The sequence below is a fragment of the Sabethes cyaneus genome, chromosome 3 (genome assembly GCF_943734655.1).
Source record: "Sabethes cyaneus chromosome 3, idSabCyanKW18_F2, whole genome shotgun sequence".
NCBI lineage: Eukaryota > Metazoa > Arthropoda > Insecta > Diptera > Culicidae > Sabethes > Sabethes cyaneus.
The window spans coordinates 97417487-97444161 of NC_071355.1; the positions used below are offsets into that span (position 1 = coordinate 97417487).

The 26675-nt window shown below is 39.7% G+C and overlaps 1 protein-coding gene and 1 long non-coding RNA gene across 2 annotated transcripts in view; one reads left to right on the forward strand and one right to left on the reverse strand.

Annotated features, from left to right (window-relative positions):
• Positions 1-26675, reverse strand: part of LOC128739195 (uncharacterized) — a 266006-nt gene that overhangs the window by 155264 nt on the left and 84067 nt on the right. The window lies entirely within an intron of this gene.
• LOC128739196 (uncharacterized) lies at positions 9913-11045 on the forward strand. The gene is made up of 3 exons (XR_008412185.1): positions 9913-10232; positions 10321-10416; positions 10478-11045. It is a non-coding gene; the product is annotated as an uncharacterized LOC128739196 (long non-coding RNA).

Below are 26675 nucleotides of genomic sequence, written 5' to 3' on the forward strand. Positions count from 1 at the left end.
CGGTTTCAGGCAAAATTGTAGCAGCCGAAAATTGACGTTTTGGCACGTAGCCAAATTTCACGAAATAGATACTGAGAATATCTAATATGAAAATAAAACCATCAAATTGGTTTGTTTCTTTCACAAACTGCTTGCTGATTTCCTAGTGTCTAAAACACATTGTTTGAACTATATATTTAGCATATTTTTATTACTCTATTAAACATACCCATCTAAATTGTTAACATCTTCACTTTAACGCGCCAAAACACTCTTCTAGTATAATCATAATCAACAAAGACAAATCAATTTACTGACTGTTTCTATGCCAGTAGATATGACGTTTATCGATCGAACAAAATCGAGCAATCAAACAAAGGTCTCGATAATTGAAATCCACGCTTATATTACTTTTCCTCGCGATTTAACAATAATGCTTTTGAAGACCCAGTTGACCAAATTGTCATTTTTAACTTTCACCGCGTCTATCGCGTTTTGCCAATTTTCCCAGAATTTTTTTTTCTTTTTGTGGCTAACGAAGAATGCAAATTGAGCACCGGATAGAAGAAACGAACGGAGGACGGTACGGTGCGGCCAAATAATGAAAAATGAGATTGAATTAAAGTTGAGCAAATATTTCCACTCGTTAGGTGATGGCGCGATATGATGGTTGAAAATCATCAAGCGGCAGACACTCGGATGGTAGAGAAAAGCATCATTTTCTCCCTGATCTTTTTCTTTTTCACGCTTGCCAAGGCTTGACTTCTCTAGGTTCAGTGATGCGTAAGCAAGGATATTTTGGCTTCCGATAATTCAGCTTAGCAGGATGGTTGAGAGGTTAGGATAACTTTTTAAAAAATAGACCTCCGATTAATGCACTTCGGGTGTACATAAAGGAAGAAAAAACTTTTTGTGCGGTGGAAGTTATGTACCAACTTGAAAACTATGCTGGATAAGATAAGAAATAGCTTTTTGATTATTTTTCGTCCTGCTCTTTCTTTACGAAATACAATGATAAAGCAAGTAATACGTTATCAAATCAAAAAAAAATGTATCAATAAATATGTTGTTTTATTCAGGAAGCCGTCTCTTTTAATATTAATAAATTCTACGGTGATCTTTATTTAATAAAATTGCAATTACAATTATAAATTGCAAAATGAAATTTGATTACAAATTTACGTCATTCTTGTAGGATGCTCATCAAATCCGCTCACTTGATTTTCATTGAAACACATAATCTTCATACATATATTTTTCAATTAACTTTCTAATAGCAAAGGGGCAAAAGTAAGCATTTCGTGAGCTTTTAGTAGCAGTAAGTGGTGGACTACCACTTGTTCAAATGAGTTTCCTCGTAACGTAGCTTGGGCGTCATGATTCGCCCCGTAAATCAAAGGAATGCTGAGGATAGCATCTTTTAGTTAGTTCGTCACGCGATACTTGCATCTGGGTAATCACAAATTACAATCCGTTACAGTGTTTTCCTAAAATTAGCGAAAAAAAAATATTAAAGCGACGGAAACGTAAATGTTACGAAAGCCCAAACATATTTTTTTCCAAACTCATAAATCCTTGAATTATTTCAATGCCTGAGAACTGAGATTAAAAAAGCAAAACGTTCAAAAACTGGCCTCTAGTTTTTTATGTATTCGTTGCCAAGCAATTTTTTTTCGTTGATTCAATTTTCATGAGGTCTTTTTATTTCGTTACACTACTTAAGCTTCTTTTCACACTTCGTTTGAATTAAATTTATTTACGTTTTTTTAGCTTTGCGACCATTGACCGTTTGGGTGGATGGATGTCAAAAATATGAGAAATGCCAACACAGTCTTCGGCACAAGTGGCGTCTCCCCAAATGGATCGTAACGATAGAACCGACGCACATTTTTCGTGATGCTTAATTTTCATATTCATTATTCCTGTGGCTTACACGGAGCTGTTTACTTTTCACGAAAGAAAATCGCTTCTTATGCTCGCAGTGCCATCTCCTCTGGTTTACCTCATCAAACTAGAAAAAACAACGACAACGTGGTCTTTCTGGATCGCAGGAATTCTTTTTTTGCTGCGTTGGATTTCTGCCAGATTTAATTTTCGCAATGAAGATGTTGGTAAACAGAGTGAGATGCGTTAATGGAATGATGACTCAGGAGAAGATAAATGTAGTGGTGATGATAATAAGCGATTTGTTTTTGCTGATTCTAGTTCACAGTTGAACGAAAAGTGCTTTTAGCAGCAGTGAAGATATTAGTTTATTTTTCCTTTCGGGAATTTACATACGTTAAATATCATCCATTATTAATATGTCTAATATCAATGTTGAGTTTATTTGTTTCAACGTTTGCTCTATGGAACTTCCGAACATTTATGAATCAAACACAAACATCATAACAAGTCTATGAAGCGCATATATACCAACAAGCAGAAAGTTTGTGCGAGTTCAGTCGGGCATACGCAATTTAATTCGTATTATTGAATATTTTGCACCTGACACGTGAAAAAATCTGTTCAATAGCCATAAATTTGAATTGCTAAACTCCGGAAAGTGCTACCCGAAAAGCGTTCTACCAATGTTAAACCATGTTGCCAAACTCGCATGTTTGCGATGAATTTAGGCCAACACAACAGCCAACGGCCAACGGAGTTAAAACGATTCGAAGCGGTCTGCTAGGTTAACCAAATCTCCCCTTTGATAGCAGTTCTGACAGGTCTCGGCAGGATTTATCGTACCGCGGTGACCGGCTAGATGAGTTTTGGTATGTTTGAGGCCGTTTTTCCTATTGAAAGCGTTCACTTCTTCGTGCTGTATTTGATTTGTGTCTACTGGTTTTGCCCGTTGCTAAAAACATCTGCATTCAGCACAAAACTGTGAAAGAGGATTCTAACAAATCGGATGCGCTTCCCGTCGTCGACGGCCCGCAGCAATCGAAAATACCACGGGTAAGATTTGCACAAACAAGAGATTTGTCACAAATAGTTGAGGGATTATTGAAACCGATTTGCGCGCCCCTAAGCCGAATGTTTTAAAAAAATGTGTCAAAAAAACTGTTAAAACATCTGTTGTGCGTGGAAACAAACATTTGAAAACCACTGACCAAAATCTGTGATACAATAATGTATCTATTCTGAAACCAAAATTATCACTTAACGTTTTTACCATTTAAAAATAATTTCAAATATTGCATAGAAATTATAAAAAGTGTATACATTGCTTGCAGTGTATTATTGGATCATTCAATCCTTCAAAAGCGACCGAAAAAATCATACTATTATTGCATCGTTAGTTACTTTTCGATTTCCCTGAATGTCTGCTACGATAGGATTGAATCTGAATCCAACCGGAACATGATGTTTTGTGTGTGAGCTGTTCGCAAAGTTTTTTTTTTGCTTCACTCCCGAAACCAAAATTGTTGCAAGGAATGCCATGGCTTGTCAGGTGGACTGGAGCTTAAATATTCGAAATAACTTCTGCTTTGGTGATAGCTATCGCAAAGAAACTGACACAATCCTTTTAAAATGACGTCGACAGCATGCCAGCCGTCATTTGGAATTGGTGTGGTTCCACGTTGGCTTACCCGATATGCTCAGTCTTCAATATGCACACCGAAAAAACTATACACGTGCGTTCAATGTGCAGATCACATAGATATTCTCCTGGTGCTAATCACTACAGTTTCACATGAATCATGTTCAATGGTAAAACCAAGGGTAAAACACTTTGAGATGACTCAACTGAAATCGTGAAAGCCACGTGAATTTCAAATAGAATGACGTTTCATAAGAGTTACCCTTTGATTAAACGTGTAAAACCAGTGAAATATTTATAAAAATTTACACCTTAATTTCATGTGTATTGCAACAGGATACGATCTAATGGTAAAACACGTGGATTTGCAGTGCGAAAGCAGTGACTATCATGCTGATTGAAGGTTTGTTGGTAAAACATGATTGTTCAACGTGTTTTCCATATGAAATATTTCATTTCACGTTAAATACCCGTTTGATTGACACATGAAACAAGATTATCAATATTTGCACGTTGAAATTCATGTGTAAGATCTCTTAGTAACGCCGTGTCTATTTTTATCGGTGTAGGTAATTTGAAAAAAAAAATTGACAATCTGTGGCTCCAGATCAGAAGGATCTAATCAAATTGAAACAGGTTATGTTACCAGCAAACTAATTTGTTACCTTATTATCATAAGATAAATTAGTACAACCAATATTTTTTTGAAACGATGATTCTACAATTGATGAAGGGACGGTAAGGGAAAGTAATGAAGAAGGATTTTTTTTTCGGGAATGAAGGGGAAGGGTGGAAAGGAAGGGGGGGGGGGGTAATAGGTAGCTATGCTTAACAAGTTGTCGTTGTGACTCCTATCTTTTGTCCAATGCTGGAAGGTGCATGGATCGAACCAAGCTGTAATCAGAGATTATAACAGGATTTGAACCCACAACACCTGCCAGGGCGTGTCGCTCACTGGTACCCGTGTACCTTTGAACCACAGAGGCGCTGGATATTAATATATGCCTGACCGCATTTCAAGGTCATGACTAAAGTCACGAGTTTGGTCAAGTACAACCAATGTTATTTATAAAATAGCGTCGTTTGGTGATTAAAATAACAAACATTCTAACTGTATTTCTTCTAATTAATATCCATTTCCCAACGGTCCTTGATTTGGTTATATCTGTATTGTAACACAGTGTGTTGAAAAAATAATTATCAACACATTCAGATATTTCATATATATGATTACAGTTGAAAATATTTCAACTAATACAGTAAATGAATTGGGACGTAGTTAATTTATAATTAGAATGATGGCAGTAATTAGACTATTTTCCGTAGAGGACTATCGGTCTGATTATAGTTTTATACATCGTCAGCTTCGTGCGGTGGCGTATGCTCCTTGATCGAAGCGTCTTACGGAGGGAAAAGTAGGCCCGACTTCCAGCTAGAACGCGTCGTTGCATCTCCTTACACGTATTGTTATTAGCGATGATCCCAAATATATGAACTCATCAACGACTTCCAATTCATCGCCGTCAATAGTCCCTATCCGTGAGAGACAAACGGCTCCAGAGAACAGCCTTTTCCTACCTTGTATTTGGTTTTTGATACATTGGTTCGAAGCCAAATCCTTCAAGCCTCTGTTTTTAGTCTGAAGTAGATTGCTTTCGACGTTCCAAGGTTTCCAGTAATGATCTCAAGGTCGCCTGCGATGCCTAGGAGTTTTGCTACTTTTGCCGAAGATCGTCTCGATGCTCGTTCACCGGATCACGCTGGATTCACCTTCGCACGTAAAACATCGCTCGCTCCAGGGTAGCTTTGATCAGCCGCGTCAGTTTGTCCGGAACACCGTACGCGTGCATTATCTGCCATAGCTGTTCGCGTTCAACTCCTCCGGTAGTTTCTCCTCCTTCCACATCCGTGCAATTATCTAATGAAGTACTGTTGCTAGCAATTCTTGGCCATTTTTGTAGAGTTCTGCCTTGAGTCGGTCCTTTCCGACGGCTCTATTATTCTTCAGCTGACGGATTTCTCGTCGGATCTCTTTGAGATCGGGAGCCAGCATGCTGTTGTCGTTTGCAGGCACTTCTAGATTAACTTCCGTTGCATCTCCTTCTGTTATATCGCAGTTGAGATGGTCATCAAAGAACTGCTTCCACCTGTCAACCACCTCGCACTCATTTGTGACTAGATCCTTTCCCTCGTCTCTCGGTGCTCGGTGATACTTGGCCAAATTCTCTCTCGTGAATGCGTTTAGATAGTTTTTCCAAGCTCTTTTTTCCTGTCTATCGCTTATAGGCATCCCCCAACAAACCAATCATTTCGTGTGCTCAAGGTTCCCATACTTAGCAACGCGGTTGCGGTGTCGTTGACGGTGGAGCGTATCATACTTCATCCGTTTTCGAGGGTCGAAGCATCTAGCTCCACAGAGGAAGGCAGAGCTTCATCCAGTACGCGCGCGTAGTTTTCGGCAACTCGCAGGTTGTCCAATGCCGAAAGAGAGCGGCTTTGTCACAAGGTATAAATCGTCGGTAGTTTTGAGTGCACATGTACTGCTACTAGTTAATGTTCCGAGTTGTTCCCGAGCATCTCGAAGGGAGCATACGTTGGTGATGTTCGAGAAAACTGGGCCTGGATGAGAATATGGTCGATTTGGTTCGTTGGTCAGGTGCTCTCCAGGTGGTTTTGAGGATATCTTGGCGGGGAAAGAAAGTGCTTCTCCAAGCCTGGGGAAGCTGCAAAATTGATGCATTGATGCAATTGATGACCGTTTTCGTTTGTGTCGGGGTGCAGGCTATGAGGTCCCATCACCGGTCTATAGATTGCTTCCCTGCCGACCTGGGGGTTCATATCCCCGACGACGATCTTAATATCCCGTGGTGAGTAGCAGTCGTACGTTGCCTTCAGCTACGCTTAAAACGTCGGGTCTACCTTCGTGAGACAATGCACGTTTATGATAGTGTAGTTGCAGAAACGGCCTCTTTCTGGTCCATTACGCGATCCTGCATTTTGCCACCTATCTCTACGAAACCGGTTCCACCGTTCTAGTATAATTGGCCTTTTCCACCACGGATCCTCCACACTTCACGCCTCTGCAACAGATCTCCTGCAGTGCAACGATGCCGAGCTTTCGAGGTTCTCGGGGTTCCATCGGGGTTAGTTACTCGATCTCCGCTAGGGTTGCTCGTATTCCGGCTAGGGATAGAGGTAGCGATAAATAAGAGTTGCTGGATAAGAGGCTAAACACCAGTATTGGGTCTGTTTTACTAAAGGATTTGTCGGAGAGTTTTATCCGTAGTAATTCGAAGCTCCATGAAGCTCACTTGATAACGCACTACGAAATTGCTTGCTATTGGGGATAGACCACCTAGTCGACCACTGAGTTTTCGTCTGCTGAGAAAGAGAACCGGTTCAACATGATCCGAGAAGCTTCCTTAAAACAACTAACGGAATTAGAAATCAGGATCTGCCAACTTCTTTTATGTGTAATGACAAGCAAGGTATTCTGATATTTGCGAGCGCTTGAAAGTGGCCAGGCGGTCCACCATCACCACACAACATATTTAATGCAGGGTAAGATGAAAAAGCTTTGTACTTGCCAACTTTGGACTACAAGATTCGCGCTCGATAAGACGCTGTTTCTCCCGCCGGTCCCGCCTCTGCTGTTCTGCGAAGCATTTGGTGCTCAAACCAGATCCTCAAACCTCCCACCTTTAAATTCGTATTGCTGTACGCTTGCGAAACGTGACACATCGCAATGGAGACAACGCAGCCTGGCAGCCTGACAACTGGAAATCCAACGAAGAACTCGATTGTCGATGTGATCAACAGCCGATAACAACAAAAAGAAGGTGGGAGTGAATCGGACACAATTTGTGGAAAGAAGCGAACGAGATCTGCAAAGAAGCACTCGACTAGAATCCGCAAGGACAACGAAGAAGAGGCAGACTCAATGGCTCATGGTGACGCAGCTTAGCCAATCCAGGCTGTTGAGCAGAACCATGGCCATGGCGAAAAGGTAAAAGCCATGGCGGATAAGAAGCGGCAGTGGAGATTTCTTATTATATCGCTTTATTCTACCCGACCGGCGGACAGGGTCCAGCAAGTAAGTAAGTTACTCTACGGCCGTGAAGTGTGGACGTTGAAGGAGAACAACCGACGAGCTCTGGGTATTTTGGAGTGTAACGATGTAACACTCAATCAGCAAGAACGATTTCTTCAATTCCAGCTCACTATAGTAAATTCCGGGATCAGTGTCATCGTCTTATAAACAAGCCATGGATAAAAAGATGGATGTCGGCAAGACAAGCAAATGCAAGAGACGCTTGGTGAATTATTGACACAACAAGTAGTGCCGGTGTGATAGACATCCATTTGAATTTTTGACCTTAGAAAACGGTTAAAATTAATTCGTACTCCTAATATGTAATCTAATAAAAATTTCGTGTAGGTATGTGCATACGCCTTCAATGATCATATATTGAAAGTAAACTTCAAAGGCGAGGCTTGTCTTATCTTGCACGATATTCAAAATTTGCGGAAAGTAATACTCAGTTTGTCATTTCAAAGCGAAACAAGCAAAGTCCTGATGCTACAGTTCAACGGAATTTGGGCCTTTTGTTTATTTCTAAAGTTGTAGGGCTAATACTACGATCCTATTGGCGTTGAAGGCAGTAAAAGAGATTTTGTAGGCTGCTGGCACTGACAGGAAATCGCGTTCGAACTGTCAGTGTGCGGGTGATGATAAAAGCAAAAACACTTCTTTCTCACGCAAAAATCTACAGAAACACTGTCATCGCGAAATGACTCTAACAGTCTCTCCCAGTTCGTATTCGAACATACGAATCAGCTTGCATTTCAAAACAATTGGCATCAATATGATGTAAATACAATGACGCGTATGCTGGATTATACGGATATAATGAATTATAGAATATTTCTACCTTAGATCCCGTGAAGCTTGCTTTGGGTTTAATACGCACAAGCATATTCAACAGTGTTTAAATTTATTTTGGAATTCAACTCATCGCAAGCAGTCGCTACTACCTACATGGAACGAAACAAAAATTCAAAGTAAAATAACATACAGATACTCGCGGCACCATGACAAAGCTAATGTACTGTTTCATCATAAATCAAAGGATTCTCGTACATTGTGAAAGCTTTCCTTGCGCTGCTCGATGAATGTCTGGAATTTCTCGTTCCATATTCCAGCCATATGGGAAATATGTTTTATTATACCACTTCGAAAGCATCTAGCAGCAAATTTCCCTCTATTGAGTTTTCACTGATTTCTGTTTCTCAAGCACCAAATACACATGTAACTTGAAAAAATCATCTCTAGGGATAAATTTTCAAATTGCTACTGCAAGAGGAATGGTACCGTTTATGGGAAAACTTTGGCCTTCTGTTACAGATTACTGCTAAAGTTTTGGTGCCAAGTGTTCAGCATGTTCAAATGAAGCATCTCGAATGAAACGTATTGTCTGAATCAAGAAAGAAATAAATATAAACATTGATCGACGGCATTCTAAATCCTGAAGCATATTTGTCGTTTGTCGAATGTCATGAATCCGAACATTTTTAAGTGGAAAATTTGGATTGAAATAACTGTTTGCACCCTTGCTCAATGCTGGAAATGGAGACGCTTAGTTATCTGTTACAATTAATACCAAACTGTCCAGTTCCGTCCACGGCCTTTCGAAGATGACTAGTTAAGTGAATATTCCAAATTCGAATGCTCAAACACGATTACATAAGAGTGTTTAGAATATTCAGAACATTCATTTTACTACACAAAATACAAAAATAAAAACATTTCACTTGCCCTGCTGCAAAAGGATTTCTTCGTTTATTTGCGTTTATTCAATGGGGACATTTTATACTTCAATCAAAAAATATTTCAGACGATTAGCACTTCATTTTCTAATTACACATACACGCTGAAACGAAATACGTATATTAAAAAAACCGAGCTTACACAGCCGCTCCGGTACTTCTCGTCACTACATAATACATCTTCAAGCCATTAAAAAGCCACATCTGGGGATACACTCGAGTAAACTCAGAACTTGTAGCTGCTACTCATTGATAATAGGCAGGTTCTTTCAGCGTCATCGTTGTCGGAAAGAAAATTCAATTCCCTCATGCTAATACCCAGCCGGTGCCGTAATTACCATAACGAAACAGCTAACTAAATAAGCGAATTAAACATCAGGAGCTCGCTGTAGCGAAGGGAACCAAGGTTTTTCACCGAACACGTTTGTGTTAGTAGAAAAGAGTAGGAGCTGGGTATATTCGATCTGCGAGTCTTGGAACGAAATCTTTCGTCTGATGCACGGTTTTAAATTTATCTATTCTGATAAATTATGATAATAAGTTTAACTGTTCTGCTGAGTTGTATCTTTCCTAGCCTACATCTTACTTATTCCAAATGTAGCCGGTATCTGAGTGTACCTACATCCTTCGTTAGTTTCATCAGCATCCTACAGATAAGGAAGCCGTACATTTGTTACCATTACCATTACTCATACTTGCCACGGTATTGTGGGTCCTGTCATATTCAGAACGTTATGCTTTCCGTGCTACAGCCGACTGGTGTATGGGTGCACTCATGAAATAGTGAATCCGTTGAGAAAGGAAATTATATTCGGATTGCTTTATATTTGCATTTTCCGTCTCGGTTCTCTGCCGTTCCACCACGTGAAGGATACCAATTTGCGTTGCACTTGCTGGAAAGGTAAATCAAAATGCGCTATCATACTAGATTGGATCTTTAATCTCCACCAACTAACGTTTCCGACGATGGCACCACTGGGATCCGGAAGAAGTGGATTGCTATCTACTACGAGCATCTGTTATTGGATTGGGAAATATCACTCGAATCGCACAAGGGACGTTTATATCAAAAGATGCCTGGCAAGGTATCGCATACCGCATGCATAATCTAGGATGTGCTAGCAAACCGTAATCTTTTATTTCCAGTGGTCCATCTCTCTGATGCTAGTCTCCTTGTGATTGCCAGATGGATACAATGCTTACCAGATTCCCGTAATCTTATGACCTGCATTGGAGTATCGAACAGTTGAAAAATAAATACTTAATGTTTGCTCAACGACCAGAAATAACTTATTGAACAATTTGAATGGACGGTTTAAATTGTGTTATATCTTGTCAGGGGACGTTTTAAACATCATATCAGGTAGAATACAAGTTAACACCCTTCTCGACCGGCATCACCGGATGAGACAATACCAACATAGATGATCTAGAGCAGGACCACCCAAGCCGATGATGTTCAACCGCGCCGACAACATTTGACCATGCCGACGACATCAAGCTGCAATGCCGCCCGAACTAGATTAAACAATTCCCGGACCGACGCAACAGGATGCATTTCACACCTGCACGCCAACGACGATAGATCCCATGCCGTACGCTAAGCAGGAGGAAAATAACATGAAACTAACCCCTAGATATAAGAGTGTTAGATTCTAGAAACTAACTCAGTTATAATTTCGACTCTAAAGAATAAAGTTCGGTCATTTCAAACTTAACCCTTTTTTAAAAACCTCTCCATCCGACTGCGGATGTAACTGGCGCCCGAAGCCGGGACCTCTTGTAGCGAAGTGTGGTAAGTGTATAAAAAACTTCGAAAGTTTCAAGCCAACCTAGCCTCCACTGGAACTTGTACTACCGGACCAAGAGCCATCGACCGTCAATCGGCCGATTTGCGTGTACAAGCACGGCGAAGGATTGCACCACAATCACAAGGAGACAACCCGCTACCCTGGAAAGAGGCTTTTGGAATTTAATCGGCTGCCCCCGACGATAAGACGATACGTCGCTCCATCAATCACGGCTAACGGAGTTTATCGGCTGCCTCCGACGACAGCATCCAACCTCATCGTTCCGCTCAGGGTTTTCTGGAGTCTAATCGATGCCCCGACAGAAGTATTTAATTCTGCTCCCATTATGCCTAATCACTGGTATTTATGCCACATTTCACGTTCACAACCTGAACGACAATCCACTAGCTATCATTCCGTTAGGAAAAGCCCAAATACAAAAGGGATATATAAGAATCATATATCCGATAGACCTTGTAGAGATCAAGAAAACGATCGAAACCATTGATAACATTGACATAAAGCAAGAAATTTATAAACCACTCTATAATTTAATTGAAATAAGAAAACAAAAACTTAATGACACATTTATTAAAATAAGACCACTAACAACTAGACGTTCGAAACGTTGGGATCAAATCGGAACTACTTGGAAACTGATTGGAGGAAATCCGGATGCAGAAGATTTACGCTTAATCGAAAAATCACTGAACCAAATCGTCGCTGTAAATAACCAACAAATAATTGTAAACAAAGCCATCGCAAAGCGGTTAAACAACATCTCTACAATCATCAACAGCATGATAAAAATCGAAAAAGAAAGACTATACAATCACACAATGCTAATCAATCTTCTAATCGTGTTTTTTAACATTGAAGCTCTACAGGAACAAATGAACGTAATTGAAGAATCAATTGCAACAGCCAAACACGGGATTCCAAACAGCAAATTATTTACCACACAAGATTTCCAATCTATGGTAGACTTCTTAAATTCTCGAGACGCGCATATATCATCCATCGACGAACTATTGTCACGATCTACTGCACAAGTAATGACGAATTCTACGCATATTGCGTATATCTTAAAAGTGTCACAAATTACCCAACCAAACTATGAATATACCTACGTCGAACCACTCATTAAAAATGGTAAAAGAATTAGATCCAGACAAAATCACTTTTTACTCAATTTGCCAGACGTTTACGAGCTTAACCAACCCTGCGAAAAACGAGACAACCTTTACATATGTAAGGACAACCAGATAAGTCAAGCAACAGAATGTATCCATCGACTAGTAAACGGAAAAAGAGCCAATTGTACGTACGAAAAAATTTATTCAAGCCAAGGAATTATCAAAAGGGTCGACGACGGAACAATTCTCATCAATAACGCAGTAGCAGAAGTACTATCAAACTGCAGCGACAATATTCAAGCTCTTAATGGATCATATTTGATCAATTTCCAACAATGTGCCCTACAAGTTAATGGCCAACGGTACATAAACGACGAAATCATAATCAAAACGCGCTCTTATCTTCCTACAACAGGTATACTAGCGAATGAAATGGACCTGATTGACACTTTGCCAATCGAATATCTCCAAAACATAACTCTGGACCAGAGGAAACGATTAGAAATGGTGGATCTAACCTCAAGAAGCTGGACATTTGGAACAACAGGACCGATTAGCATCTCTATGGTAATCTTATTGCCAATTCTTGGAAAAGTTCTTCTTTATTTCTACAGAAAACGGAAAACTAAGGTCAACATCCAGGTCACACGAAATGCGCTTCAGCCGAATGATCGTCAACACAGCCAATTGCTTCGAGGACAAAGCAACTTAAGCGGGGAAGAGTTAACACCCTTCTCGACCGGCATCACCGGATGAGACAATACCAACATAGATGATCTAGAGCAGGACCACCCAAGCCGATGATGTTCAACCGCGCCGACAACATTTGACCATGCCGACGACATCAAGCTGCAATGCCGCCCGAACTAGATTAAACAATTCCCGGACCGACGCAACAGGATGCATTTCACACCTGCACGCCAACGACGATAGATCCCATGCCGTACGCTAAGCAGGAGGAAAATAACATGAAACTAACCCCTAGATATAAGAGTGTTAGATTCTAGAAACTAACTCAGTTATAATTTCGACTCTAAAGAATAAAGTTCGGTCATTTCAAACTTAACCCTTTTTTAAAAACCTCTCCATCCGACTGCGGATGTAACTTACATATCGGCAGTTACGTTCAAAATTTATCAAGTCAAAAGCGTTGCTTTGCATTTTACGCGTTACGATTCTGTCAAGTTCTGTATTAAAGCGTGATCCGCAGAGCCTAATATATTGGTTTGCAAATGTGAACAACGCCAGCATCAAGGTTTGTGTTGCGTGATTTCGCGTGACAGCTTAAGTACAAGCTCTGCCATGCAAAGAATATTTTACATCGGTTGCACTAGCTCCGTAACTGTTCTGTACTCTAGTAGTCACTTCTTAAAGAGACGTTTAAGCCCAAGGCTTTGCTTTTTGCCGTGCACTGAAAATCTATATTCGAGGAGATTTGGGAGCAAAATGATACTCAAGAAATGGGCAACAAGTAAATTGATTTGCAACAAATCAATCGATAATTTTAAGCACTGGTTGTATGTACTTGTGTATATTTACACAGCTGTAATCAGTTTTTTTTCGGACAAGGTTGAATCGATCTACCCGTTCGACTCTTCTAAGATTTTACCCAAATTACCAAATTATTATTATTTACAGCCCATCACACATCTCTTACTCTAGACATAGGGAATAAAGTAAACAAAACAGCAGGTTTCTTTATCACGAAATAAATTAACACTATATGACCTGTCGCACCAATCAGAACTTTTTCACGAAGTTTCATTGACGACCAAATCTTATTTTGTTTATTTGGGAAGGGAAAAGCCCACTGGAGTGGAACAGCTTTGACATTCCTTCTCCAGTAGGCACAAAACCTCCTATCTTTTTGTACCAACAGTTTACACCAAACGATACATAGCTTTTTTTAACACTTAAAACTAGGAATAGCCACGTCGTCAATCAATTGTAATCGTAATGAGAATCACCAAAAAGCTTTATCAGTCGAAAAACTCAGTTTGTATTACCGAAATGTGAGAGGATTTCATATATTAGGTGATGCATACAACTGTTTGGCAACAACTGCAATATGATACAAAAATCATAGGACCCACTGAGCATCGGAAAACAGAGGCTAGGTGCCGTTCGAATGGCAAATCCAATAGTTTAAAATTATCTCTGACATGCTCTAATTGATAAAGTTTCATGAATTTGAATTTATGTGGCTCAATAAACACAATTTTTAAGATGTAGGTATGCACCATCGGTGATAATTTAGAACAGATGATCATAATAGCATAGATACGGCACTCTGCGCAGATTAACCCTCAATTGATCACCCGGGTACACCTGTACCCATGTCGAAATTTTCGAGTTCCAGTTTCAGACTGTTCCTTTTGAAATTATTATTTACATAATTTTACGTAAATTTTAGCATTTATATTACAACATTAATATTTATAACCAGATGTTTCGGTTGCTCGAATTTTGTCGGATTTTCGGTCAGTTAATCTAGGGTTAAACCGTCAATAAAGTGGCTCCTGCCGGTGAGTGGATTTACTAATCTTTCATAGTGGCCGTAAAGCGTTCTCATATGACATGTGTTTAGCTTTAGAATGTGTCCCGAAACTTGTATAATATGAGAAAGGCATTCGCACACTATGATAGTCTGGTAAACTCATTCGCCAGTAGATAAAGCTGATGACATACTCTTTACTCAATTATGATCAAATCGCAGATTTCCTTTAATTATCCACACTAGTAGACTTTAGTGGCATCCAGTTCACGAATGAGTAGTATCGAGTCTGTAATCGATAACTTCCACTGCAAAAGACGATCTGAAGAAGAGTACAGAAAGATTTAATTCGTTTATCATTAATTAACGCAAGAATGTAGCACGTACGGTATAGTTCTAGATGTATTATTATCAAATTATAATCAAACCATGTGCGACATATTCACAAGCCCCTTCTCTGAGATGCTGGTCTCGCACCATGGCATTTCAAATTATCGTAGAACTCCATCTCTTTACGTAGAGTCCAAATTGCTGGAAATATTTTGCTTGTAGAAGTCTTAACCCACATCTCGACTAAACAATATAGCTTTTTCCCTTAAACAGAGACCGACGTCGTCACATTCAATTACAAATAGTCACGAAACTATAAAGCAATGAAATTTTCAATTTAACTGAATTGGCTCTGATTCGCAATAAAAATTGTTTGAATTGATACTTTTCTATCAAATATTAAGCAGAAGACTAGTAAACTTGAAAGGAGAAGAATTAAAATAGAAATGCATTTTCCACCACGTTCTAATTGATTTAGTCAACATCGACAACTCGTGCCTAACTTCAACTCGCCACCAATTGAAACAATCACTAGCTTCAGTTGAAGCTTGCGAGAAAGCCTCTATTCAAGAAATAAAACAAGTCGCGTCCAGTTTAAAAGGATTGTTATCTATTCATTCCTTCAAAAAGGTGACATATGTTGGGATATGTTAGATATGATAATCAGTTGTAATTAAAATTGTCAGTCTGATTCATATCGGATGCAAGTCGAGTTAAAAATACATAGAACTAAAAATTATTAATTTGTAATTTTATTTGAAATATTTACATCATACTAAAATGACTTAACCAGGGTAGGTAGTTGGTAAAGTTTCACGCTGTACTCCGAATGAAATAAAAAGCTCAAATTAAAAGGAATTATAAAATTTATGATCAAAAATCCACGAGCCACTGCACTTTTAATATACCTACTTCGAACGAGCCCACTGCGAAGCAAACGCAAACATTAACAATCATGAAAACGGTCGTTCCGGCAGTTCTTCAGTGCTCATTCCGCATATTTGAATGATAAGCTAATACTGCACCAGAGCCCATGACTGAGCCCCAACGTAATATTATCAATTTGGATTCCCCATACTTGTTTCTACCACTTTCAGCACTGGAATTTCGTGGTATACTATTTGAAAACAATCCTACTAATATCAAGACAAGTTACATAATTTGAAAGAACGCATATTTAGGGCACGCAACTTTTCCAGGCTGGGAAAAACAGACCATTTCCGAAAATAGGTTCACCACAACTGCTGTTGTGGACAGGCCTACGATGGAATTTCCCGCACAGAGTGAATAAATTAGCATAACATATGTATAGAATCATCTTCATTTTGCTTATGTTCCGGGTCGCACTAGAGCAGTGAAATGAGAAACACAACCGATGTGGCAAAACAACCCCTTAGCTGCGGCGCTGCTTCTCGAATAGTCGAGTTTTCCCTGGGATGCGAACAAAACCAGACATGTTTTAGTGTCCTACATTGGCCAGGCGACGAGTCAGTTATACCTACTGTTGGTAGAAAAGCACCCAAGCATTATGGAAGTTCAAAAAGAACACTCAACGACGATGTACAGAATTCGAAAAGCAGATAACTGTGCAGACAAAGTTTTCTTTTCTAAAAGCAACAACCAAAATCAACATCAAAATTTTAACCTAAATAAATTTTCAAGTAAAAATGTTCGGTATTTTCAGTTCTTCCGTCTAGCAAGCGTTTCAATGGGAATGACATCGAAAATATATCTTGACAATGATTCATTCGAGTGATTTATTCGACCTTCAGTGACGATGCGAAAACAGGACATCGGTAGCTTGTAACGTTTGTTATACAATGAAAACGGTATAAAAATCGGTGGAAATCTGCGTCAAATCAAATCAATCCGAAGCCTGGACAGTTGAGAATCATATATCGTAAAACAATCAGTTGAAAAATGTTTGCAAATGTTTGTGTGTATGTCTGATTGTTGATGTATGAATCTTTCTTTCTCAATAATGAAACAACCAAACGAAAAAATCGGACATCCGTTATTGCCGTGAAATTGCCATTATCTCTTGCATTCATAAACTATTTGAATCATTTGTAAATGAAAAATGTGTTGAACATGAAAAACACAGAATTTGACTTGTAATTGGTTTTTCGTGGTTTTTCCAAAGACCATTCGACTACCTTAAATCTTCTGGAATTTGTATCTTCCAGCCTGAATGGCAATCATGTAGTAACTATTTACACGGACTTTACTAAGCATCTGATACAACAGACGTACCTCTATTAGACTTCAAATTAGCAAAAATCGGAATAGAACCCAAACTACTGAAATGGCTTCAGTCATCGCAGACCACAAACACATTGTTCCCTTCCCAAATGTCTTCTCTAACCCTATTCAAGTCACCTCTGGGGTTCCCCAGGGCTCCAACCTAGAATCACTTCTTTTCACTTTTCACAATGACATTTCCTGCATACTTAAACACTCAGATGCTTGTATATGCAGACGACATGTATTTGAGAAAGAACTCAATGTACTCAACACTTGGTGCAACAAATCTCTACTAAAACTGAATGTAACGAAATGTAACTCAATAGTCCAAAGTAACGCGTAGTTTCGCAGACTTCGACGATGCGCGTGGATATTCAACTGCTCCAGGAAGTAACCGCTATCGACGGCCCCCGTTAGTAAGTTGAAAATAAACAATCTTCGCGACAATATTCTTCTTTCTGCTAGCGTACTGAGTCTTATTAATCGGCAACGGTTTTCATACGCAGGAAGGTGTAGCGGGTTCTGCCATGACAAACGGCGCAGAGCACACCGGATGAATGCACGTTGAACACTTTCGATTTTATTGGCATTATATTTTATGGTGACCATACCGGTGCGGCATACTCCGGAATACTGCGAGCATGAGAGCAGTAGAGCGTTTTCAAAGCACAAGTATCTTCAAAATTAGCGGCGTTCCGACGGATGGACCCAAGAATGGCGAACGCTTTGGACGAAATCGTGTTAATGTGCTCGTCGTACTTTATCATGCGGTCGACTGTAACCCCCTTGACCTTGACGGAGCTGCAGCGTGTTATGTCGTGTGCGTGTATGCAGTATGTAGATCGTTTCTGGATTACGAAGGTGACAGTATGAAATAATGTTGCATTTCAATACATTCTCTTCCATACCATTTACGAGGCACCAACGTATCAAGTTGTTTTTATCACTTTGCAAAGCAACCCGATCGAGAGAGCAACTAATAGTCCGGAAGATTTCTAGGTCGTCAGCGAACGACAATCGTACCAAGCTATAATCGGAGCCAATTATAACCGGATTCGAATCCACTTCTCCTCCCAGGTCTTTGTGGATCGTAGGTATTGGTTAATCTTTGAACCACAGCAGGCAGGATAAAAAGAAACTCCACAATCCCGTTATTAAGCGTGCGACGTATTTCAAACTTCAGCAACACTGGCGGGTTGAGTTAAATTTAGACACAAATTGTACCTCTTCGTCCGTCTACTCTTGTCAAACCACCAACCGAGAAGTTTAATCTAACTCGTTAAGCGTTGCTCCAATGACAATGCTTCCCTTATAGATATTGAAAGATATTGTAAAACTTCTACTTTCTCAATCTGTTGTTCCGCTACTATAAAATTGGAAGGATTGTTGGCCTTTACTCCCATCCACTTGGTATTTTCGTTGTTGGTTTGATCTTAGCCTTGGAGTTATCGAAAAGATCATCTATCAATGGCTGCAATAAAGATCTTAATGACTTAGTCAACGACTCTGCCATAGTAGTCTGTCTTACTTCAACAAAATCCCTTATGAGGTCCTTTGAACCACTGCCGTACAACACTTTCAACACTTCACTGGATAATTTCAAAGATTAGAGAAGAGGAGATACTACCGGAGGAGTGGAGTTTGTCCCATGTATAAAAAAGGCGATCAACTCGATTGCTGTAATTAGCACGGCATTATGCTGATCAACGCCGCCTACAAGGTGCTCTCCCAGATGTTCTTAAATTGTCTATCTCCAATAACAGTATCAGGTAGGCTTTCAGGGGGCCCATGCTATTAAGAATCGAATTTTCAGTCTCCGAAAAATCGTCAAGAATTGCTGGGAATATAACGTGTCCACGCGTCATATCTTCGTGAATTTCAGGGCAGCATACGATACAGTCGAGCAACTATGACAGAGCACTAATGCACAAGAGCGGGTATTCGGACAAACTGATACGGCTGATTAAAGCTAGAGCTAGAGCTACGTACGCGATGCGCGGGCACGCTCGAATCCCTCCGCGAATCACGCAAGGAGTTCCGGTAAGGGGATGAACTATCCTGTATATTAACATCGCTATTGAACGTGTGATCCAGTGGGCGGGCATCGAAATGAGAGGAACGATCTTCGGAAAAAGAAGCCAACTCCTAACCATCGCAGACGACTTTGACACCAGAGGAAAATATCTTCACTTCCCATGGACAGTGAGTAGTGATGATGCTGAACTGGAAGTGGTTGATGAGCTTTTATATTTGGGATCTCCGCCGACAATAATACGAGTAAGAAGATTTAAGTCGAAATCGAGACTACTTTCCCCTTCGCAAGACGCTTCGTTCAAGGAACGTATCCCACCGTACAAAACTCACGATGTACAAAGTGCTTATCAGACCGGTGGTTCTCTACGGACTTGAGACTGTAACTTTGCTTACTTCAACGTACGTGTACTTGCCGTATTTGAAAGAAAGGTGTTGCGGACTTATTTTGACGGAGCACAAACTGAAAGTGGGGAGTGGTGAAGACGTCTGAACCACGAGCTGCGGGTAATACTTTCGCTTGATGCAAATTCAGGAAGCTACGGTAGGCCGGCCACGAAGTAACAAACCCGGACGATTGTGCAGTGAAATCTATTCTCTTAACGAGTTAGCGACGAGGACCAAGTACAATGGAGAGAAACGCTTGACACAGCAAGAGCCAGCCAGCTTTTATATTGCTAGAGAGAGCATCGGATTATGGTAATTGTACGTCCAACTAGCTTGCTGCCATCGTAAAGTAACATCGGAACAAAGGATCAAAAATACTTGGAGAGCGATACAGAGCAACCCAATGATACACCAGTTCCTTCCTTAAGGACTTTTACTAAGAAGCCTTACATCCAGTCCACCGATTTCCCAGATATTGCTGAAGAGACAATATGACAATCACAATGGCTTTCAATGCAGTCTAGCCAAGTTTCTCTGTTGGATTTGACGACGACGGCCACCATATCAGCGTTGACGTAGTTAATGCGATGTATTGTGGGCGTCACACGCTACTGGTTTTGTTGGCCTATAACACTTGAGACTCGGAAGAGTAATTCACAACGGTTAGAAACTGGCCTACTCTTTCTGCGAACAGCATATTCGCACTGATCTGACAAATAATGTCGTACAATACGCAGATGTCTTCATTGATGGCGGTCCTTTCTCCTTCTTCAGTTAGGGAGCTGACCCAAGTTCCCTTGTTCCACCAACAAGACTTTCTATTAGATTTTTCTTGGCGTATCGTTAACGGGCTGACGTCTTAGCTGTTTTGGTTTGTGCCCACTGATCCTTCAGATTTCATCTGACATCCATTTCTTGCTGCCACGGCGCACTCTGTCGAGAGTTGCATCACTGGTTTTGATGAAGGCGTTCTTGGCACTCATTGTGGAACTCAACATTATTCGAAGTTTTGTTGTTCATAAACGGTACTAAAAAAAGTTATCGGTAAAAGGATCGGAGAGGCAAAGGAAAAGGTGAACCAGTAAAAGATGAAGAAATAATGGATGGAAATTGCAAGAACACATAGATACATTTGTCTCTTTATATATTTAGTTGACATATTTCATGCTGCAAACAGAAGTAATTTTATAAAAACCAAATTTCAAGTTTCATTAAGCTGCTGATACTCAATAAATCTAGTGTCTGGTACTAGAAGAAATAAATAGAGCATCGTAAATATTCCCAAAGTTGCAAGCTTATAACTTTTATAGACACGATTTTTTTGTGATTACAGGTACTTTAAACTGATTGCAAAAAGGCGCAAAAAGTGAGATTATGCGTTTTCTTTTTCTCATTTACTTTGTATAATTCAATTTATCCTTTCATTTTCCACCACATTTTTACCTTCGGATTCGGGTTTAAGTTGATTAAGTTATCAATTTTTAATGTTAATCATTCCCGCTTGTGCAACGTTCTAACTACAGTAACCTCGCCAATGGCCATTTGCCTCTTTCCGAAAACTGAAAAAGGACCAGATGAGAAAAATAATTTCTTTTTCTTGCAGCTGTATGGATTATAGTAATCTACTCTCGACCTTTCGACTGAAGCGGGACAAAATAGTATGAGACAGTATTTATTTTGATGAAAAGGAACATATTTCGCTCTTAAAGCAGTTGAGGCTGTGTCAAAAAAATAATCTTGATTGATTAACCGACTAATAGAAGCTAAAAAAGCATTGGTAAAACATTTGAACAACATAATGTCATTCTGTTCTGCATGAACAAATACTCGTTTATAACAAAACAATATATGTATGACTTGCCACTAATGGCAAGCATCATGCACGATTGGAACGTGGCATCCAATATCCGGCTGTAATTATTCACATAAATTATTGGCGTAATAACGGTTCTCTGTTTTGAACGCCGTCCACCGTATCGATATGTTTCGTGCCAAGTGAAATCTCAAACATCAAGCTTATGTTCTTCTGTAATCCAACGAAAGCCTGGACATTAATTAGATACGGATTAGAAGTATTCGCTATTTAACGTGATATATATTATTCAACTAAGTACCAGTAAAAGTAGCCAGATGTTATATCTTGAATGTATGCTATGCATTGCTGAATAAAAGATAATTTTTAAAAAGCTACAAATCCTGAATACACATTGGTTAACTGGAGTATTGCTTTTATTTTTAACGTTCTTGTGCTATTAGCATTATTCCAAAATCTCTTCACAGTACTGTTATTTTTAGTACAGCAGCGTTTGTAGGTTTGTTTTCTTTGTTCAAAGCAGCAGCTGTTAATCGACGGTGATGAAGTTAAAATATGCCTATATATAAGTAAATGGTTCTTCACGCTTCACGCACCGGCGATTCGTTTTTATCCAATGCCTATAATCTGAACCAATCCCAATGGAACAAAGCAAAGGAAGGGCACGTAATAACCGCGCACGACATGACATTTATCCTTTTCGGTAAAGTTTTATTGTCCTATACCTATATTCTTTAGCTGAACTAGATATGAGCAAAATTAAAAACTTCATTATGACTGCGTTCATATACGTTCATTATGCAAAGCAAAGCCTCGGTCTTAGAATACGTCTATAGAAATTTGAACTTCTTTTTTATTCGAATGACTCCACTGATTCAAATAACTGCAATGCAAGTGTCAAATAGTCTTTCCCTGGAAAGACTCAAGCATGTAGTGGACTAATTTAATATGTTACCATTTTATCCCAAGCACAGAAGAAAATTGAAATCAATAATGTTACCATCAAGAATGTTACGATCAAAATTTGGCCGCCTTAAACTAGATACATTTCTTTTAGTCTTGCATTTAAAAGTCTTAAACACCCATCTTTACTCATTTACTCTTTTCAGTTATGAAAATAACAACCCAACAAGACGAGCAATCGCGAAAATCCGAACTACTCGCTTGTCGACCTAGTCATCTCATTAAACGTGGGCGAATCAATTATCACCAATGCAATAAAAGTATTCGGGGATCGTTTGTCGACAGCCAGAAAGCCTGGATTGCATGGAAATCGAAAGGCGAAAGCCGCAGCGACGATGAAAAGAGTGTACAGGGTTTTCAAGCGGAGCCCCAATTTTCCTGTCCGAAATGTCGCAAACCAGCCGGAAGTATCAACTACAACCGTGCATCAAGCTGGAAAACGAGCCGGACTGGCAATTTACAAGAAGTTAGTGACTCCAGATCACGACAATAAACAAAACAAGCAAGCACAAATTCGATACCGGCAACAGTGGTAGTGATTGACAAAGAAATCTACTTCAAGAAAGATTTGAAACAGCTTCCAGAAGAGGAGGTTTATACGGCAACGGGAAGGGAAAAGGTGGCAGACATTTTCAAGTATATGAAACTGTCAAAGCTAGCTAAGAAATATCTGGTTTAGCTGATGACTTGAAAACAACATTTTCATGGTATACCGCAATGTGCAGGAAGTAACTAAGAAGAAGATCCAAAAAACTATTAGTAGCAAGAAGCGGTTTAAGGCAAACTAGCGTTTTGTGGTGAACATAGTGGATGAGGAGACTACAAAATTCGATTCGATGGATAGTTAGTCAACCGTATAAGCTTTTTTTGTATTTTATATTTTTATATTGTATTTTAAGCTGAACTTTAAAAAGACAAATCGCTAGACATTTTAACAGAATATTTAATCAATTTACACAACATATTGATCGTAACACCCTTTAAAATGCGTTGGTTGTTAAAATAAACTGCTATCTATACAGTTTACTGGCTTTAAAATAATTCCGAAGGAATTGCTTCAAACAATATTAGAGGAGCCCTGCACCATAAGGAAAAAAAACTTTAAGCCTAATGCATCAAAGGTCCCTCGTCAATTGTCACAATTAATGGATCATGGAAATGTTTTAACGAGATGGTTACAGTGATAAACGGAGTAAAGCATTCATTTAAGATGAATCCTTCATCTGTAATCTCAACTCGGTTGAGCAGATTTCGCGTTCGAAACGAAAACTGCGTTTCTTAATATGTACAGTTTTCGTGCAGTTGGTAATTATTTCTACAAGTTCTATTCGCTTTACGTTAAATACAACAACGAGCCGGCACCTAGTTTCTGATTAATTTGATCTAAACTTTAAGCCATTATTCGATCGATGATGCTAGTATAGCTTCAACGGTACATCAATTATTAACTCTGCACGAAAACATTTTGTGCACAAACGACGGAGCAACGCTATTATATCGATAATGAGAATGTTTCAAAGCGAATATTTGATGTTATTCCAAACTCGTTTCACATTCTATGTGCTTTCAATAACGATTAAAAATTCATGTTGTTTCCCATTTAAACCTTCATTACGTTTTGAACAACGTAATTTGAAGTTTAGCGCACAATAGAAAATACATTTTTACGAGTTCTGGACTAAAATGAACTAAACCACCATGACTGACTATTAAAATCGAAAACCTAGTATTGTTTCTCTAGTAAATGTTATGTGTTGTAAAATATTTGTGTAGTGGAAATTTTGTGATTATAGTAGTTAAAATACACATTATATCTAAATCTGCATTTTTCACCTGCCCCTAAGATTCGAAACGATTTGTGCCTGAGACACGACCTAATTTTTCATGCAAGACACGTGCAATCGTATGATATTATAAAGTAACAAATTTATGCACATTCTACTTTTACTTGCAAGAAAACGGATATTTCCGGCAATGAGGTAAAGCTAGCTTCAGATAGTATTGGAACACAAACAATTGCGTGTATTTCAGATATTTATCATAGAATTCAAGTTCTTTTTTTACACAAATGTAGCATTTTCTTCGTACTTTTAAGAAAAAATACGGATAAAATTATTCATCACGGTTTCGAAGGAATTCTCGAACTTTTCCTGTAATGCTCATCACCCAAATGAGCCTAATGAGGCGGCGCATTTGATAACTTTTCTCTTTGCCCTGAGTCTCCTCTTCATGATTGCTTAGTGGTTCTCAATCTCGCTTCTCTCCTAGTGGAATTTGTCTACCTTGGCTCACTGGTAACGGCGGACAATAATACCAGCCGTGAGATTCGGAGGCGTATTACCAGCGGAAGCCGTGCTTACTATGGGCTCCACAAGCAATTGCGGTCGAGCAGACTAAGTCCCCGTACAAAGTGCACCCTGTACAAAACGCTTATTAGACCGGTTGTTCTCTACGGGCATGAAACATGGACAATGCTCGAGGAGGACCTGCGAGTGCTCGGAGTCTTCGAACGACGAGTGCTAAGAACGATCTTCGGCGGCGTACAGGAGAACGGAGTATGGAGGCGGAGGATGAACCATGAACTCGCACAGCTCTATGGCGAACCCAGTATCCAGAAGGTAGCTAAAGCTGGACGGGTGCGATGGGCAGGGCATGTTGCAAAAATGCCGGACAACTACCCTGCAAAGATGGTGTTCGCCTCAAATCCGGTAGGAACAAGACGACCAGGAGCGCAGCGAGCAATATGTTTAGACCAGGTGGAGCGAGATCTGGCGGAGAGTACTCGGTGTCCGAGGAATTGGGGAGTGGTAGCCCTCAACCGAGTTACATGGAGAAACTTTGTTCAACAGGCTTTGTCTTAGGACGGCAAGCCACCTAAGTAAGTAAGTAAGTAGTAGTGGTTCTCAATAGGGCGGAACTGGGGGCAATTGGGTGGGTTAAGGTCTTTCGGAACAAACTGGACTACTTTCTCTGCATACCATTCTTGAACGACTTTGCTGTAATTACTGCTTGCCAAATGTGACCAAAACATCACGGGATGGTGGTGGGATCGAATGAACGGCAAAATTCATTTTTGGAGACACTCCTTTTGGTACAGTTCCGACGTCATTGTGTTATTTGTAACGAAAACTTTGGTTTTTCTGCCACACCTGCAAATGCCTTGCCAAATCATATATTTTCATGCAAATTTGTCGGCAAAAACAAATTTAAATTTGCTTGGAACATTTCCCCGAGCCGTTTCCAAGTAAAATTTTTGACCTGGCATTTGCCCGAAGTCAGCCTTGACATAGGTTTCATCGTCCATCAGAAGACACCCGTCGAACTTGGTTAGCACCCGGTCGTATAGCTTTTGGCTGTTTGCTAACTCGATACGACTTGATTCTTTCCCAGAGTCGAATTCTCCTCACGGTACTGTGGGCAGCACCGAATTTTCTTGCCAAATCAAGGTCCGACAGATTGGGATTCCTATTGATGGTCTTCAAAATCTTACCACGCAGTTCCCGGTTGACAGTTCCACTCCGATTGATTAGCTTGAGGCTTCCGAATCGTCGTCAATGTTTCCTTATAACGTTTGATAACGCGCCATACGGTATTTGTATTTGGCAATTTTAGCTGTTTAGCTAGCCTAGGTGCAGACCACAATGGATTTTCCAAAAAAGGGGCCAACCATAAAGTACGTCACGCTTACCGGAAGGGCTCTCCCTGAACAAAATCGTGACGATTTGTGACGTAGGGGGGAGGGGGGTATGAAATTATGTGACGTCACATGAAAAAAAAATTCAAATGACTCCTGAACTTTGTTCAGGAAATTAATTTTAAGTTACTATTACTATTATAACTATTGAAGACTTATGTAAAATTAATGTACTGATGTATTTTAACACAAATAGTGAAATTTTATGAATGACAAATTTTTATTTTCAACTTATATGTGTGGACAGGATCCATATATTCCAGCTAGCATTTTTATGTGTATATAAAAGTTAAAAATCAGCTTTACGTACATATATACATGATAATTAGTCGTATTTGATGCGCAAAATTGGCATATCCGTGGTATTTTGGAGGCGATATACGTGATGAGCATGGGCGTAGCCAGAAAAGTTCCTTGGGGGGGGTTTTACCAAAACAAATCTGACATAGCCTAACCGTAAGC